Here is a 12,825-nt window from a genome sequence, read left to right on the forward strand (position 1 = left end):
CTCAGTGCCGTTTATGTGGCTCTGGATTTCAAATATAACTATGAAGGTGATTACTTTTTTTTATAAATTAATTAGAATGTAGTTTTAAGCTTAATAAACCCTATAATTCTGAATACCAGTTTCAGAGCAAATCAGTGTTTCTAAAGATGGAAGGAATAAAGCGAGCCTGTTCTGAGCTATTATGAAGAACAAAGGCAATCTCAGGGTAAGGTTGATACTTATTCGTTCATTTATTATGTATCGGGCACATCTACATGCATAATGTAGTTTCAATCTTTATCAGGGATCTGAAGATGTTAGAAGAAGAGATGACTGGATTTTTGCCAATTGCAGTCAGAGTTCCCAGCAAAGAGTAGGTGCTCATTAAACATGTGCTGAATAAGTTAATGAAGCCTCTGAGGAACGGAAGCGGCCGTAGCATATTTGAGGCAATTAGACAGTAGTCACAAGAACGAGTATATTCAGTTGTGTGATAACGAAGTACAGATATAAGTGTATTTTAAGTGTAGGCCTTTCTTGAAGATGAAGGCCCTGAGACTGGCCAGCAAAGCAGGCTAGGATTCAGGGAGGTGAGGCTTGGGGGTGAGGGGAATTGGATGACCAAAGACCAAGAAGAGAAGTGAGAACAGTTTTGATAAGTAACAAACCAGTCACTAAATCAACCTTGTTTGACCTTTGACAAGCAACTCTTACGTGCAGAGGACTGTGCTGGGGCTTTGAGGGAGACAGAGTTGGACAAGATCGTGCCCTGCATTCAGGAAACTTACTTCTAGCAGGGCAATTAAGATATGTATTCGAATAACAACAAAGCAAGGTAAAATGTCATGGTTACCAGAGTGCTATGCGAGGCCACAGTAGGCCGAGGTGCATGCTGGCGGGCAGATCTAGGATGGGTCTGGGGACGTATTGCCATCTGCACCAGGTCCTGTGAAGCACTAGGATGAAATCATGGTAGTGCACTGTCTTGTGTGTCCTTAGACTTTTTTGAGGCGCTGATGAAATCTCTAGCTCCTCCCCCCAGAAAAATCTGCTAGTGGATACACCCAAACAATTTTGTATACAGTCGCTTAGACTTCCCGAAAGCCATCTCTGGACCGTCCGGGGAATCCATGTACCCACAGTTGAGAACTTTGGTATAGTGGGGGGAAAAATGGCTTTGGAAAGGGGTAGAGGGTAGAGCCATATTTGAACTGCAGCTCCATCGCCTCTAGCTATGTGACTGGGGCGAGTTTCTCAAGCCCTCAGAGCGTCAGTTTCCTCATCTATAAAACAAGGACAGTAACCCCTACTTCATAGTATTGAGGCATCAGATGAGTTAACTGAAGTCACATGATTACACGGCCAGGTGCCCGGCACACGGTACTTTTCACGACGCGGCTGTGTATGTCCCCCTGAGAGCAGGGGGCTTGGTGCTCAGCTAGGTTATTTTATCGAGTGCTATCTCTCTTCTTTCTAGTCCCACCAATCAACAAACTATTTGTGCTTTGAAGTAATCCCCAGTATGTAAAAGAGAATGAGCCTATGCGGCAAAATTAACTGAGAAGTATAATCCCACACCGGATTCCCAGGATAATAAGCAAATTCAAAAATGAGCCTTATGTTCTATTCGGATGTTGAGCTCGTCATGCACTGAAAGGGGCGTGTATGTGTGTTTGTGTATGTACGTATGTGTGTGAACAACAGAACGTTAAAACGGGGTTTCGTGGTCTCTCCGTCTCCCCCGTCCTGAGGGCTCTGTGCCTTTGTACGTCTCAGGGACACCTGTAACCATCACCATGTGTTTCGCATGGTTTGTTTTGAGGTACTGAGGGATGCCTCAAGATCTGGGCAGGAGCATGCATGCGCACACACAGACACAATCACACCCACAAACACAAATGTATACACACAAAAGCCTGTACACCAACAGAACAAAAGCAGCAGGTGACAAATACATACTGTAGTTGTACAAACGTTCTGTGGCTTTACAAGCATGATATTTACTGAAGGAATAGAAGGAGGGTGGCAATGGGTGGTTGGGTTTAAAATCAAAAGTTACTCAGCTGGTCATCGTACAGGTGACTCAAGTTGGCTTTGTGTACGGTGAACGTTTTGATTGCAGGCCTTAAACATATGTAATCCTAATTTTAAGAAAACTGGTGGACTAAATACTCATTACACAAACAAAAGCCCTTCCATTCAGCTTTTCATTGCTTTGCAGTTATTTTGTCCAAAGTAAAATGAGTAATTATTTGAAAGTACTTTTAGCACACGTACCATGTGGGCTGCGCTTGTTCCTGACATCTACAGTCCTTTGAATGGAAGTGCCAAAGGCCCCCTGCCACCGTGGGCCACAGCCAAGTGGCATGTGAATCTGAGTCTCACAGGTTACACGAGCAAGAAACAACTGCCGGACCAGCCTGCTCCTGGGAAAGATGCAAAATGCAAGCACTAGAGAAGAGCGATGAGGTCTTGTCCGAGGCTAGACACCGAATAGGTAGTTGGTGACTGGGTGGATGGGTGGACAGGTGGGTGGGTGGGTAAATGGATGGCTGGATGGGTGTGGATGGATGGTGGGTGTTTCAAGCAAGCCTAGTGCTATAGCAAGATTCGAACCTTCATAATAGATCAGGGCATGCTTATTCACTTCCATGAAAAAGGAAACTCTTTTTCAAAACAAAATTCTTGTGATTTGCTTTGCAATAGTTAACACTGTGTTTTTAAATCAAAAATTTATATTAAGTGATCCTAACCTGTATTATTTCGGTGGGTTTTTTTGTACTGAGAAACTCCAAAAAGTTGATGATTTGGATAGGTAGTAATTCCTAAACCTCAGATATTATTATTTCCATTTTTGTTATTATTATTTGAAGGACAATAGCTCTGGAGGGTCAAGAATGCCAGTGGATATGCGTTTTGCCACACCAAACCCTTGCGTGAGGTGAAATGAGTGGAGAGATCAGAAGAGAACTTGACCATCCATCATCCAGCTGATCTAAGTTGTGGTCTGGGGTCTCCTTGTGTTGGCCATACACACATTGAGCAAGTCGCATGTCTTCTCTGAGCCGAACATTTCTCAGCCCTATCAGAGGGAGGAGTAAGCCCTGCTTTACTTTCCCTAAAAGGCTGTATGAAAACATACTGAGGTTATGGATGTTCAAGTTCTGTGTAAACTGTAAAGTGCATTGTGCGTGCATGGCGAGAGCTTCCCAGATCCTTTTATCTGTCCAAGCGGAGTGACATATGTGTTCTTGATCACTGTGGTTGCAAGCAGGAGCGTATCAGTCTACCGAGTACCCCATAACTGAATGGGTTGACGTTTGAGGTTAAAATATCGTATATTGAGCTCTAACATTGGATGTATATGAACTTCCAGAGTTGCCCATGTAGAATTATTCTTTTCCACTTTACTTTCTTGTGGATGGGGGGGGTCTGAAGTGGCACTGGATTACTGCTGTGTTAATTTTGCTCATGCCGGTCTTAGGTGAGATCTATGTCTTTTTAAGTATAGAGTTTATATTGAGGGCCTGTTTCTCCCCTCTGCATTGATAAGTTGTAAATGCAGTTCTTGTCTGGAAACTTTCCAAACCTGGCTGTCCTTCATTCCACTCAGCCTTTGTCTTGACAAAACACCAGCCCCAGATGCTTTGCCTATTCCTGGTCAAGGTTTAGACTTGAGCTCTTCCGAGGGGTGAAAGACTTTTCTGGCATCACTGACTTTTGTTGGCTGCTGAGACGTGGGGAACTATTTAGAGCATGTCTCCTTATGAGGCAACATTGCCCAAGAGAAACTTGCTTTCTGTTGACTTTTCATCATTCAAATGAATTTGTGCCTGACATACATTAATGTCACCCGTACCTAATTGCCCAGAAGTTACCCTGTGTGTAAGGCTATGCAAACATTTTAAATGAAGATAGGCTGATGTACATTTCAGTCTAGATCTGAAAAGCATTAAAAAATGTAAAAGCTTCATCATTGGAAAGGAAGTGATGGAGGCTATTTTAGAATCATTATTGTTCTAAAATAATTCACGAATGTAACTGAGCCTTACTAATCAGAAGGCTTTTGGAATTGGTAAGAGTCGGCCCTTAGAATCATGGTTTCTTTGAATTCAGCCACGTCCAATAGTTTTGATTTTGAAGGAAGCTTTTGGTTGGCCTTTAGGTTGGTATGTTTAGCTTCAAATGCAGCATATTCCTGCCATGTTACATGGGAGCCCAAACAGCGTTTTCTGAGAAATGTAATACATTTCTGCAAAACATTTTTATTTCTCTCTCTCTCTCTCTCTCTCTCTTTTTTTTTTTTTTTTTGCGGTACGCGGGCCTCTCACTGTTATGGCCTCTCCCGGACGCGCAGGCTCCACGGCCATGGCTCACGGGCCCAGCCGCTCCGCGGCATGTGGGATCTTCCCGGACCGGGGCACGAATCCGTGTCCCCTGCATCGGCGGGCGGACTCTCAACCACTGCGCCACCAGGGAAGCCCTGCAAAACATTTTTAGAAGGTGATATAGCAAGTCTGATTGATAAAGGGATCACCTGTGAGTACATTGTTAATGAGGCAGAGTCCAATTTCCTAACCTGGGCCCTCTATTCAAAGCACAAATTCCTGTAACCGCTCAGAATAGCACTTAGGCACTTAGAACAAATATATACCTGGCCACCTACACACCTATTTGGTTTTCTAAATGTCAGAGCAGAGCTCCTGAGTTTGAAAGTGTACCTCAGTAAGAAAGTATCAATTTCCAGAGTGAACACCCCAGTAGCTAAATTGAGAAATGCAATTGTAATTATTTGGTAAAGGAGAAATCAGCTCACTGCACCTGCACATTGTCCTACAATAAACTCAAAAGGGAAATGTCTTCATTTTGACTAACATTGCCCTCTTTTAACCTTGGGTTTGTTAGAACCTGTTTTTCCGTGGGCGTTATCTATATTATACATGTTTCGAAACCAAAGCAGTTCTTAGGCGCCAACGGCTAAGTGGAAGTAAATGTGTACTTGGAAAAAAAAAAAAAAGCTTTTCTGATTTAAGTAGCATAACGTAGAACAGGATTCCAGGTTAGACATTTCCGACTAAAGGCACTTCTGGAGGTGCTTAAGTTCAAATTAAACGTGTTAAAACCCAAATTAGAGTCAAATCCGATGTGAGCCAATTGACTCTGAACCACAGTCGTGGGCAGTGAGGAGGGATCTGCTAGGTCACGCACGGTGAGCTCAGGTCCTAGCGTTGACTCCAGGAGGGAGGGGAGGAGAGGTGGAAGAGTCGTGACCAGTGGCTAAAAGGAGTTTAGTAATTACACTCTCACACTAGTTACTTCTTGCATTATTTAAACAAAGCTAGGAACGTTCTCAACCCAGTGAGTTATGCCTGTCCCGTGGCAGGAATTATCAGAGGATGTTGAAGGGTCATCTAAAACATTTGCCTAGAGCTGTAAGGTTTCATTCCTGGTTAGCACAAATTACTACAAGTGGTGACTTTATTTTCCTATGAGTTTGAACTTTTTTTAATATTGGATAAGGTGTTCAGAATTCTGAATACCTAAGTGAAAGGCCCAAGCTCTAGGATGGGAGAATAAAATCCCATTGGACAAATAGCTATTCTTTTTTATAATGAATGACAGCAATTCTGGTGAAATACCATTGTAGGTGTGAGCCATTTCCGACCTCATGTTCATGTATGTGGTTTTGGAATTTAATGCTCAAAATTGCCAGATATCTCCTGTTTACTTCATAGCTCCCTCCCAGACCCCTACCAAAATATGACTGTCTTTCATTTGAAAAGTACAGTTCTATTTAACTCTTTTGTAAACCTTTAGAACTTTAATATACAATGTGTCCAGGTAAGAAAATCTGTGATTCTCACCCTCCACTCCTGTCTTCCCCCTGCCCCCCACACTTGCACTCACACACACTCACACACGGATATGTACTTCCATTTTTTTCTTTGAAGCCCGAAGGCCTATGCATTTTTCAGTTTCAGAAATTGCTGACGTGGAACTCGTAGACTGTTAGCGGTGGAAGTTTTCAAGTCTGTGATTTTTGGCAAACATCTAAATGATTCTGTGATAACTAATAAAAATGGTAATGAAATGGTAGGTTTCTGTGATGGTTTCCATCCTGACAAACTCCTGACAATTTCATATATATTTGAAGCCATGCCAAAATTGAGGAATGAGGCGGAATCATCGATCTCATTTTCCATGTAATGCGTAATAGGCCCAGGCAGAGGGATGTAGCGCGGTTTACAGCAGCAGTGGGCCCTTCTCTTTGTCCTCTGTTTGGAATCAGTGAATCCAGCCACGCGCAGGACTGAGCACCTACTCTGTGCTGAATATCGAGAGCATGTGGCTCATATGACCATATGAGTTGTTGTTATCAGTGGGACACTTTTTAAAGCAAAAGGGGACATGAACCAGTGCAACGGGCATTTGACCTCAGCTGAGGGACGTTTAGGCAAGTGACTTAGCCTCTCCGAACCTCAGTTTCTCCAACCGGCGATGAGAATAACACCTGGTATGTGGATCGTGTCTAACAGTGCGCGGTGCACGGTACGGCCTCCAGAAAGAGTTCATTCCATCCTCTTCCCTGGAAGAATTCCCAGCCCTGGAATACTGTACATTTTTGTCCAGTGCTTGACGACATTTACCCAATGCTCCTTCCATTGGGGTACTTAGTGTTCATATGTGTCTTCTTCTAATGCTGTTTGGATCATAATTGGTGGGAGAGCTGGGTCTGTGCCTTATTTATCTTTGCGTTTCCTATAAAGCCATTAGTTCATTAATTCATTAGATAGCTACTGATTGAACACCTTCCTTTAACGAACAAAAATACTTGAAAAACAAGATAGGTATAGATACCTAGGCAGGTAAAATAAAGCATGCTTGCACCGGAGGAATACACAAGAACCTGGGGGACTTAAGAGCTGATGTGGTCTCTAAAGACACTTGAGTGTAATGCTCAAGCAGTGACTTATGACCAGGGGAATTTTCCTGACTTCATTCAGATGTAGGAATCATCAGTTTTGGTTTCATAAAACATGTATTGGCATTTTCATCGGAACAGGGAGAGAGTAAATAAGTAACCGTCTCTATATCACAGGGTTGCCATTTCTTAAAAACAGAACAAATTATCAGGTTTCAGTTGCAACTCTTTAAAAAAAAATCTTGCCCAGACCTTGTTTTAAAGCCTGTAATTTCGTCCATTTTTGGATGCATTGGGATTTTTTTAGACGTTTAAAAATAACGGAGATTACAAAAATCGAAAGTTTTCTCATGGTGGTAGCCTTGTTTCTTTATGGTATGCCAATAGGTTTAAGAGACACTGATGTTGAAACATTGAAAGTTGTTGAAGAAAACCAGCTGGGTGATGAATTCGGACTTACGTAGGATAAATCTCATTACCCCCTGCCTTTCTCCTCCTCTCCCCCGTCTCCTTCCCTTTCCTCTGTATTGAATAACCTGCTACGCACTAGACATCAAGTCCTCCCTCCCTCGTTTAATTTGGAAGTGCGGCTCCAACCCTTTGGCCATCACTTTATGCCAGGTGAACATCGCGTCTCACCTGATTTCCGTGCCTGGTTTCCTTGCCTCTGGTCCTGCCCCTCCACACCGTGCCTTCTCCACCTTGTGGCCAGGCTGAGCTTTTAGTGCCGCCCACTACCTAAAGCTATAGATGAAACGTCTGGAAATGCCTTTACCCGGCCCTTCTGCCCTCACTTTACGCTTCACATGCTCTAGGAAGACTTCCCAAGCCAGGTGCCCCTCTTCTCCATCCCCGGGGCACCCTGTCCTCACTCCAGTGGAAGCGCATCTCACATTCTATTTTTTTTTTTTTGACATCTTTATTGGAGTATAGTTGCTTTACAATGGTGTGTTGGTTTCTGCTATGTAACGAAGTGAATTAGTTTTACGTATACATATATCCCCATATCCCCTCCCTCTTGCGTCTCCCTCCCTCCCACCCTCCCTATCCCACCCCTCTAGGTGGGCACAAAGCACCGAGCTGATCTCCCTGTGCTACGCGGCTCCTTCCCACTAGCTATTTTACATTTGGTAGTGTATATATTCACATTCTGATTGCCTCTTTATATATGTTTCTTTTCCAATATCCTGTAAACTCCTGAGGGCAGGGAGTATAGGTAAGCTTATTGATCATTGTATCCCCAGCACCTAGCACAGTGCGTAGCACTTAGGTAGGGGCCCAGTCAATGCTGGCCGTGGTGTTCTTGCTATATTAGTCTGCTCGGGCTGCCATGACAAAGTACCGTTGACTGGGGGGCTTAAACAACAGACATTTATTTTCTCGCAATTCTCAAGGCTAGAAATCCAAGATCAAGGAGTAGGCAGGGTTGATTTCTTCTGGATCTTCTCTCCTTGTCTTGGAGATGGCCACCTTCTCCCTGTGTCTTCACAGGGTCTCCCACCATGTGTCTTTGTGTCCTAATCTCCTCTTCCTATAAGGACACTGCTTACAGTGGATTAGGGCCTGCCTTGTTGACCTTATTTAACTTAATCATCTCTTTAAAGACCCCATCTCCAAATACAGTCACATTCTGTGGTACTGGGGGTTAGGGCTTCAACGTAGGAATTTTGAGCGGACACAGTTCAGTCAATTAACACTTGCCTCTCAGATACGGACAGTCTAGCAGACAATCGTCCTGCCTAAGGCCTATCTTCGTATATATGGAAAGACATTTAGGGAGTGGAATTCTCACAGTGGGCTTCTGGGGTGTGGGGGAGGCCCCAGGTCTTCAGTGTGTGCTCTCCGAGGCCACTGCCGGGCAGTGAGTCTCTCTTTTCCTAGTTGATAGGTTCAGCTGAGTTGACTTGAGCAGCAATGCCGCTAGGCTGTTGGGGAGACCAGAGGTGAACCACGGATGTCCTTTGGTGATGTTGGCAAAGCTGCCAGATCTGGAGGGCTTTGCCCTTACCCTCAGTACCCAAAGCTATTTTAACTATTTCGTACGTGTCCATTCGCAGGATGCCATAATTACGTGATCATATCTTCTCATTCACTTTTTGCAAGCATAGTTGGAAAACTTTATCCTTAGCTCCTCTGAGTTGACTTGCTGTAAAGCACACTTGGATACTCAGAAAGGAGTTGGCTGGCCTTGGAAAATTTGTCACCTTATAGGTGAATGGAATCTATTGGTTATATTTGCTCATTGTGAAACAGATAAATTATCAATAACCTGTTCTCTCTCTGGCGTGTTCGACTGACCGGCATTGTTCGCAGTCTCTAAAGTATTCTTTGTGTGCATAAAATTCCAGACCCGTGTGCAGATGAAATATGAAATTAAAATGTTACTGAAAGACTCAGGCTTTCTCAGCCAGGCCTGACATCTTGTCTAACGGAAAGCCCGTTTGAATCCACGGGCCCCTGGTGTCATGTGACCCAGATTGGAGGCGAGGAGGTACCTAGGATCCTAGATCTTCCAGAGGAGAGGGGCTGCTTGCCCTGACGGCACTTTGCAGTGAGGGATTGTCGGCAAGAGGGAACCTGGTCAATTCAGCGGTAGTAATCAAATATTTGGGAAAGAGGATGCCTCAAACTGTCAGAATATATCATCATTTGATGGCAAATCCAGGATAACTCAGTACCCTGGGTAAAAGCTTTGGGTTTCCCACTGGACCTATCCTTACAACCAGCTCTCTGGCGATGTGGACCGTAGACTCACTGAACTACATAGAATAAAGGAAGGAACCATCTAGTCCAAACCTCTCAGGTAGACGTTTGGGGAAAATGAGGCCCAAAGGATGGCAGGGACTTACTTGGTGCCAGTGATGGGGCAGGGACCAGGATTTAGTCCTTGTGACCCTCAGTCCAGCCATCTTTCTTCATCATATGAGAGTGATTAGACCCCTGCCAGGCCCCTCACTAGAGGGAGTGTGGCTGACCATCTCTGCTGAGAGGCAGTAGAGCTTGGTGGTTAAGAACATTCACTCAAGAACCAAACTGCCTGAGTTTGAATTTCATACTAGCGCTGCGACCTTCGACAAGGTGCTTCATGTCTGCCTTGGTTTGCTAGGGCTATAGACTGGGTGGCTTAAACAGCAGTAATTTATACAGTTCTGGAGGCTAAAAGTCCAAGATTGAGGTGTTGGCAGACTTGGTTTCTTCTGAAGGCTCCTTGGCTTGCAGATGGCGGTTTTGTTCTGGGGTTTTCACATGGTCCTCCCTCTCTACATGTCTGTGTCCTAATCTCCTCTTCTTATAAAGACACCACTCATATTGGGCTAAGGCCCATCCCCATGACCTTACCTTAATTACTTCTTTAAAGACCTTGTTTCCAAATGTAGTCACATTTTGAGATACTGGAGGCTAGGATGTCAACATATGAATTTTGGGGGACACAATTCAGCCTAAGGCCATCTTCATACGTACGCAAAGTCATTTGGGGAGTGGGATTCTCACAGTGGGCTCCTGGGGTGTTGGGGACGCCCCAGGGTTTTTTTTAATATTTATTTATTGGCTGCTTCGCGTCTTAGTTGCCCTTTGTTGCAGTGCGTGGGCTTCTCTCTAGTTGTGGCTTGTGGGTTTTCTCTCTCTAGTTGTGGCACGTGGGCTCCAGAGTAGGTGGGCTCTGTAGTTGTGGCATTCGGGCTCTCTAGTTGTGACACGCGGGCTTAGTTGCCCCGTGGCATGTGGGATCTTAGTTCCCTGACCAGGGATTGAACCGGCGTCCCCTGCATTGTAAGATGGGTTCTTAACCACTGGACCACCAGGGAAGTCCCAAGGCCCAGGTTTTAAGTGTGTGTGCTCTCCAAGACCAGTGACCTTGGTTATCTTATCTACAAAACTGGAATGATAATAGCTTCTACCCCCAAAAGGTATGGGGATTAAATGAGTTGGTTCACTGTAGTATGCTTAGAACAGCACCTGGTGTGTGGTAAGCCCTCACGACCCTTAGCGAATATTCTGGAAAGTTAGGTTCAGAATAGTTTTGAAGCTGTTTTGCTGTTGAGTCTATAGATGCAGCAATAGTACATTCCTCACTTCCAATGGATCTTTAATTCATAAACTGACAAAAACAGGATCTAAAGCCCTTTGTTAAATAAGACCATTCCCAATGGATCAGTATAAGGAACTTTCATACAGAGGGTTCTGAGAGTTGGAAACATAGTATGTCTATTTAAAGAGACAATCCTAGATAATGTCCCTGAAAGGTAGAAATAATTAACAAAGGATGGAATTGTCATTCTGTTTGTGCTTCTAGCCCCATGGGCTATTATTTAATAAAACCTTCCTTCTTGATTAGTTGACTAGCACTGGAAATATATTTTGGACCTAGGACCCTGGTGGAGGAAACATATGAAAAGCAAACTTAAAATGTAAATACGTTTTCCTATTTTAGTTCATTCATTCAACAAATGTTTCTTCTGTGTCTGTGTATCTTATGTTGTGGCAGGTGGCATCTCCTCCAGAAACTCATAGAGGGGAGACACCTGCTTGCAATAGAAGTGAAAGGAAAGAGATGTGAGCAGGGAGCCACTAACTCACAAGAAGTAATTCGGCCTAAAAGAGCCAGATTCCCAGAGGATGTGAGTGAAGAGCTAAATCGTGAACTATGCGTGGGAATTGGCCAGGAAGCCAAGTGAGGAGGAGAAATTAGGGGCACCGTATGCATAAAGGCTAGGGAATCAGAAAAAGCGTGTCAGCGAGTGGAGCCACTGTAGTTTGCTATGGCTGGATCATCAGATGTGCTGGGCAAAATGGTGTGCAATGAGACTGAACATTTTGTGTCGTCCTCAGGAGGGTAGACATATCCTGTAGAAGCTGCCTGACGGTGATGACCGATGTGACTAATTGATAGGAGCATTGATTCCCTGGGAGCCTGAATGAGGCCTTAGAGCCCATGGCGACACAGCCATTACTAAGCACTGGAGGTACCGTCTATCCGAGCTGTAGGCAATGACAATTGTTAACGAGTAAAGTTTAGTCAGAAACATTTGCTTTACCTAAAAACAATTAGTCTTGGGAATCATAGTCTGTATAATTTTTTAGTTTCCAAAATGTTCTTCCTTGCCTGATTTGTAGATGTAACACAAGCGTTCCTCAGAAGAACTGGAATTAGATCAGATATAGCGATTTGGGTTTACAGGGGCCTCCTAAGAAAAAGTAAAGATAGAACTGTCCCCACATGTTCATCTGAATTTATAAGGTTCTTAAAGTTCAGTGAAATGTTCAGATAACATCATGATCTTGTGGCCATGGGAATCTTGGCCTAAAACTAAGCGTTGTAAAGTTTCAAAGACTGATTCATCTTAGTATTTTTGCTTTTAGCCTAAGGGATAAATGATTTTCCTCACAAAATCAAACAAAACAAAGTCCCTGTGATTACCCTCTATTGTAATAAGGTAAGCATTTAGAACACAGTATATTGGTCAGTTTTGCCAATTTGTTTCAAAAGGCCCATGGGCTGCACATGATATTTTGGAAAATTTGGCCTGTTTTTCTATGTGCTGCTTCAATACTCATGTTTTTGCTCAGAAAAGACTTTTTTTTTGTTTTTAAGATGCTGGGGGTAGGAGTTTATTAATTAATTTATTTTTTTGCTGTGTTGGGTCTTCGTTTCTGTGCGAGGGCTTTCTCTAGTTGTGGCAAGCGGGGGCCACTCTTCATCGCGGTGCGCGCGCCTCTCACTATCGCGGCCTCTCTTGTTGCGGAGCGCCGGCTCAGTAGTTGTGGCCCAGGGGCCTAGTTGCTCCACGGCATGTGGGATCCTCCCAGACCAGGGCTCGAACCCGTGTCCCCTGCATTAGCAGGCAGATTCTCAACCACTGCGCCACCAGGGAAGCCCCAAGAAGATGTTTTTATTAAGGTACATTAAATGACCACTTTTGGTT

The 12,825-nt window shown here is 44.0% G+C and overlaps 1 protein-coding gene across 3 annotated transcripts in view; it reads left to right on the plus strand.

Annotated features, from left to right (window-relative positions):
• Window positions 1-12,825, plus strand: part of AFF2 (ALF transcription elongation factor 2) — a gene marked incomplete at both ends in the record, with an annotated part of 485,583 nt that overhangs the window by 181,422 nt on the left and 291,336 nt on the right. The gene's annotated exons all lie outside the window — the stretch shown is intronic.

The sequence above is a fragment of the Grampus griseus genome, assembly GCF_964374135.1.
Source record: "Grampus griseus genome assembly, chromosome: X".
Lineage (NCBI taxonomy): Eukaryota > Metazoa > Chordata > Mammalia > Artiodactyla > Delphinidae > Grampus > Grampus griseus.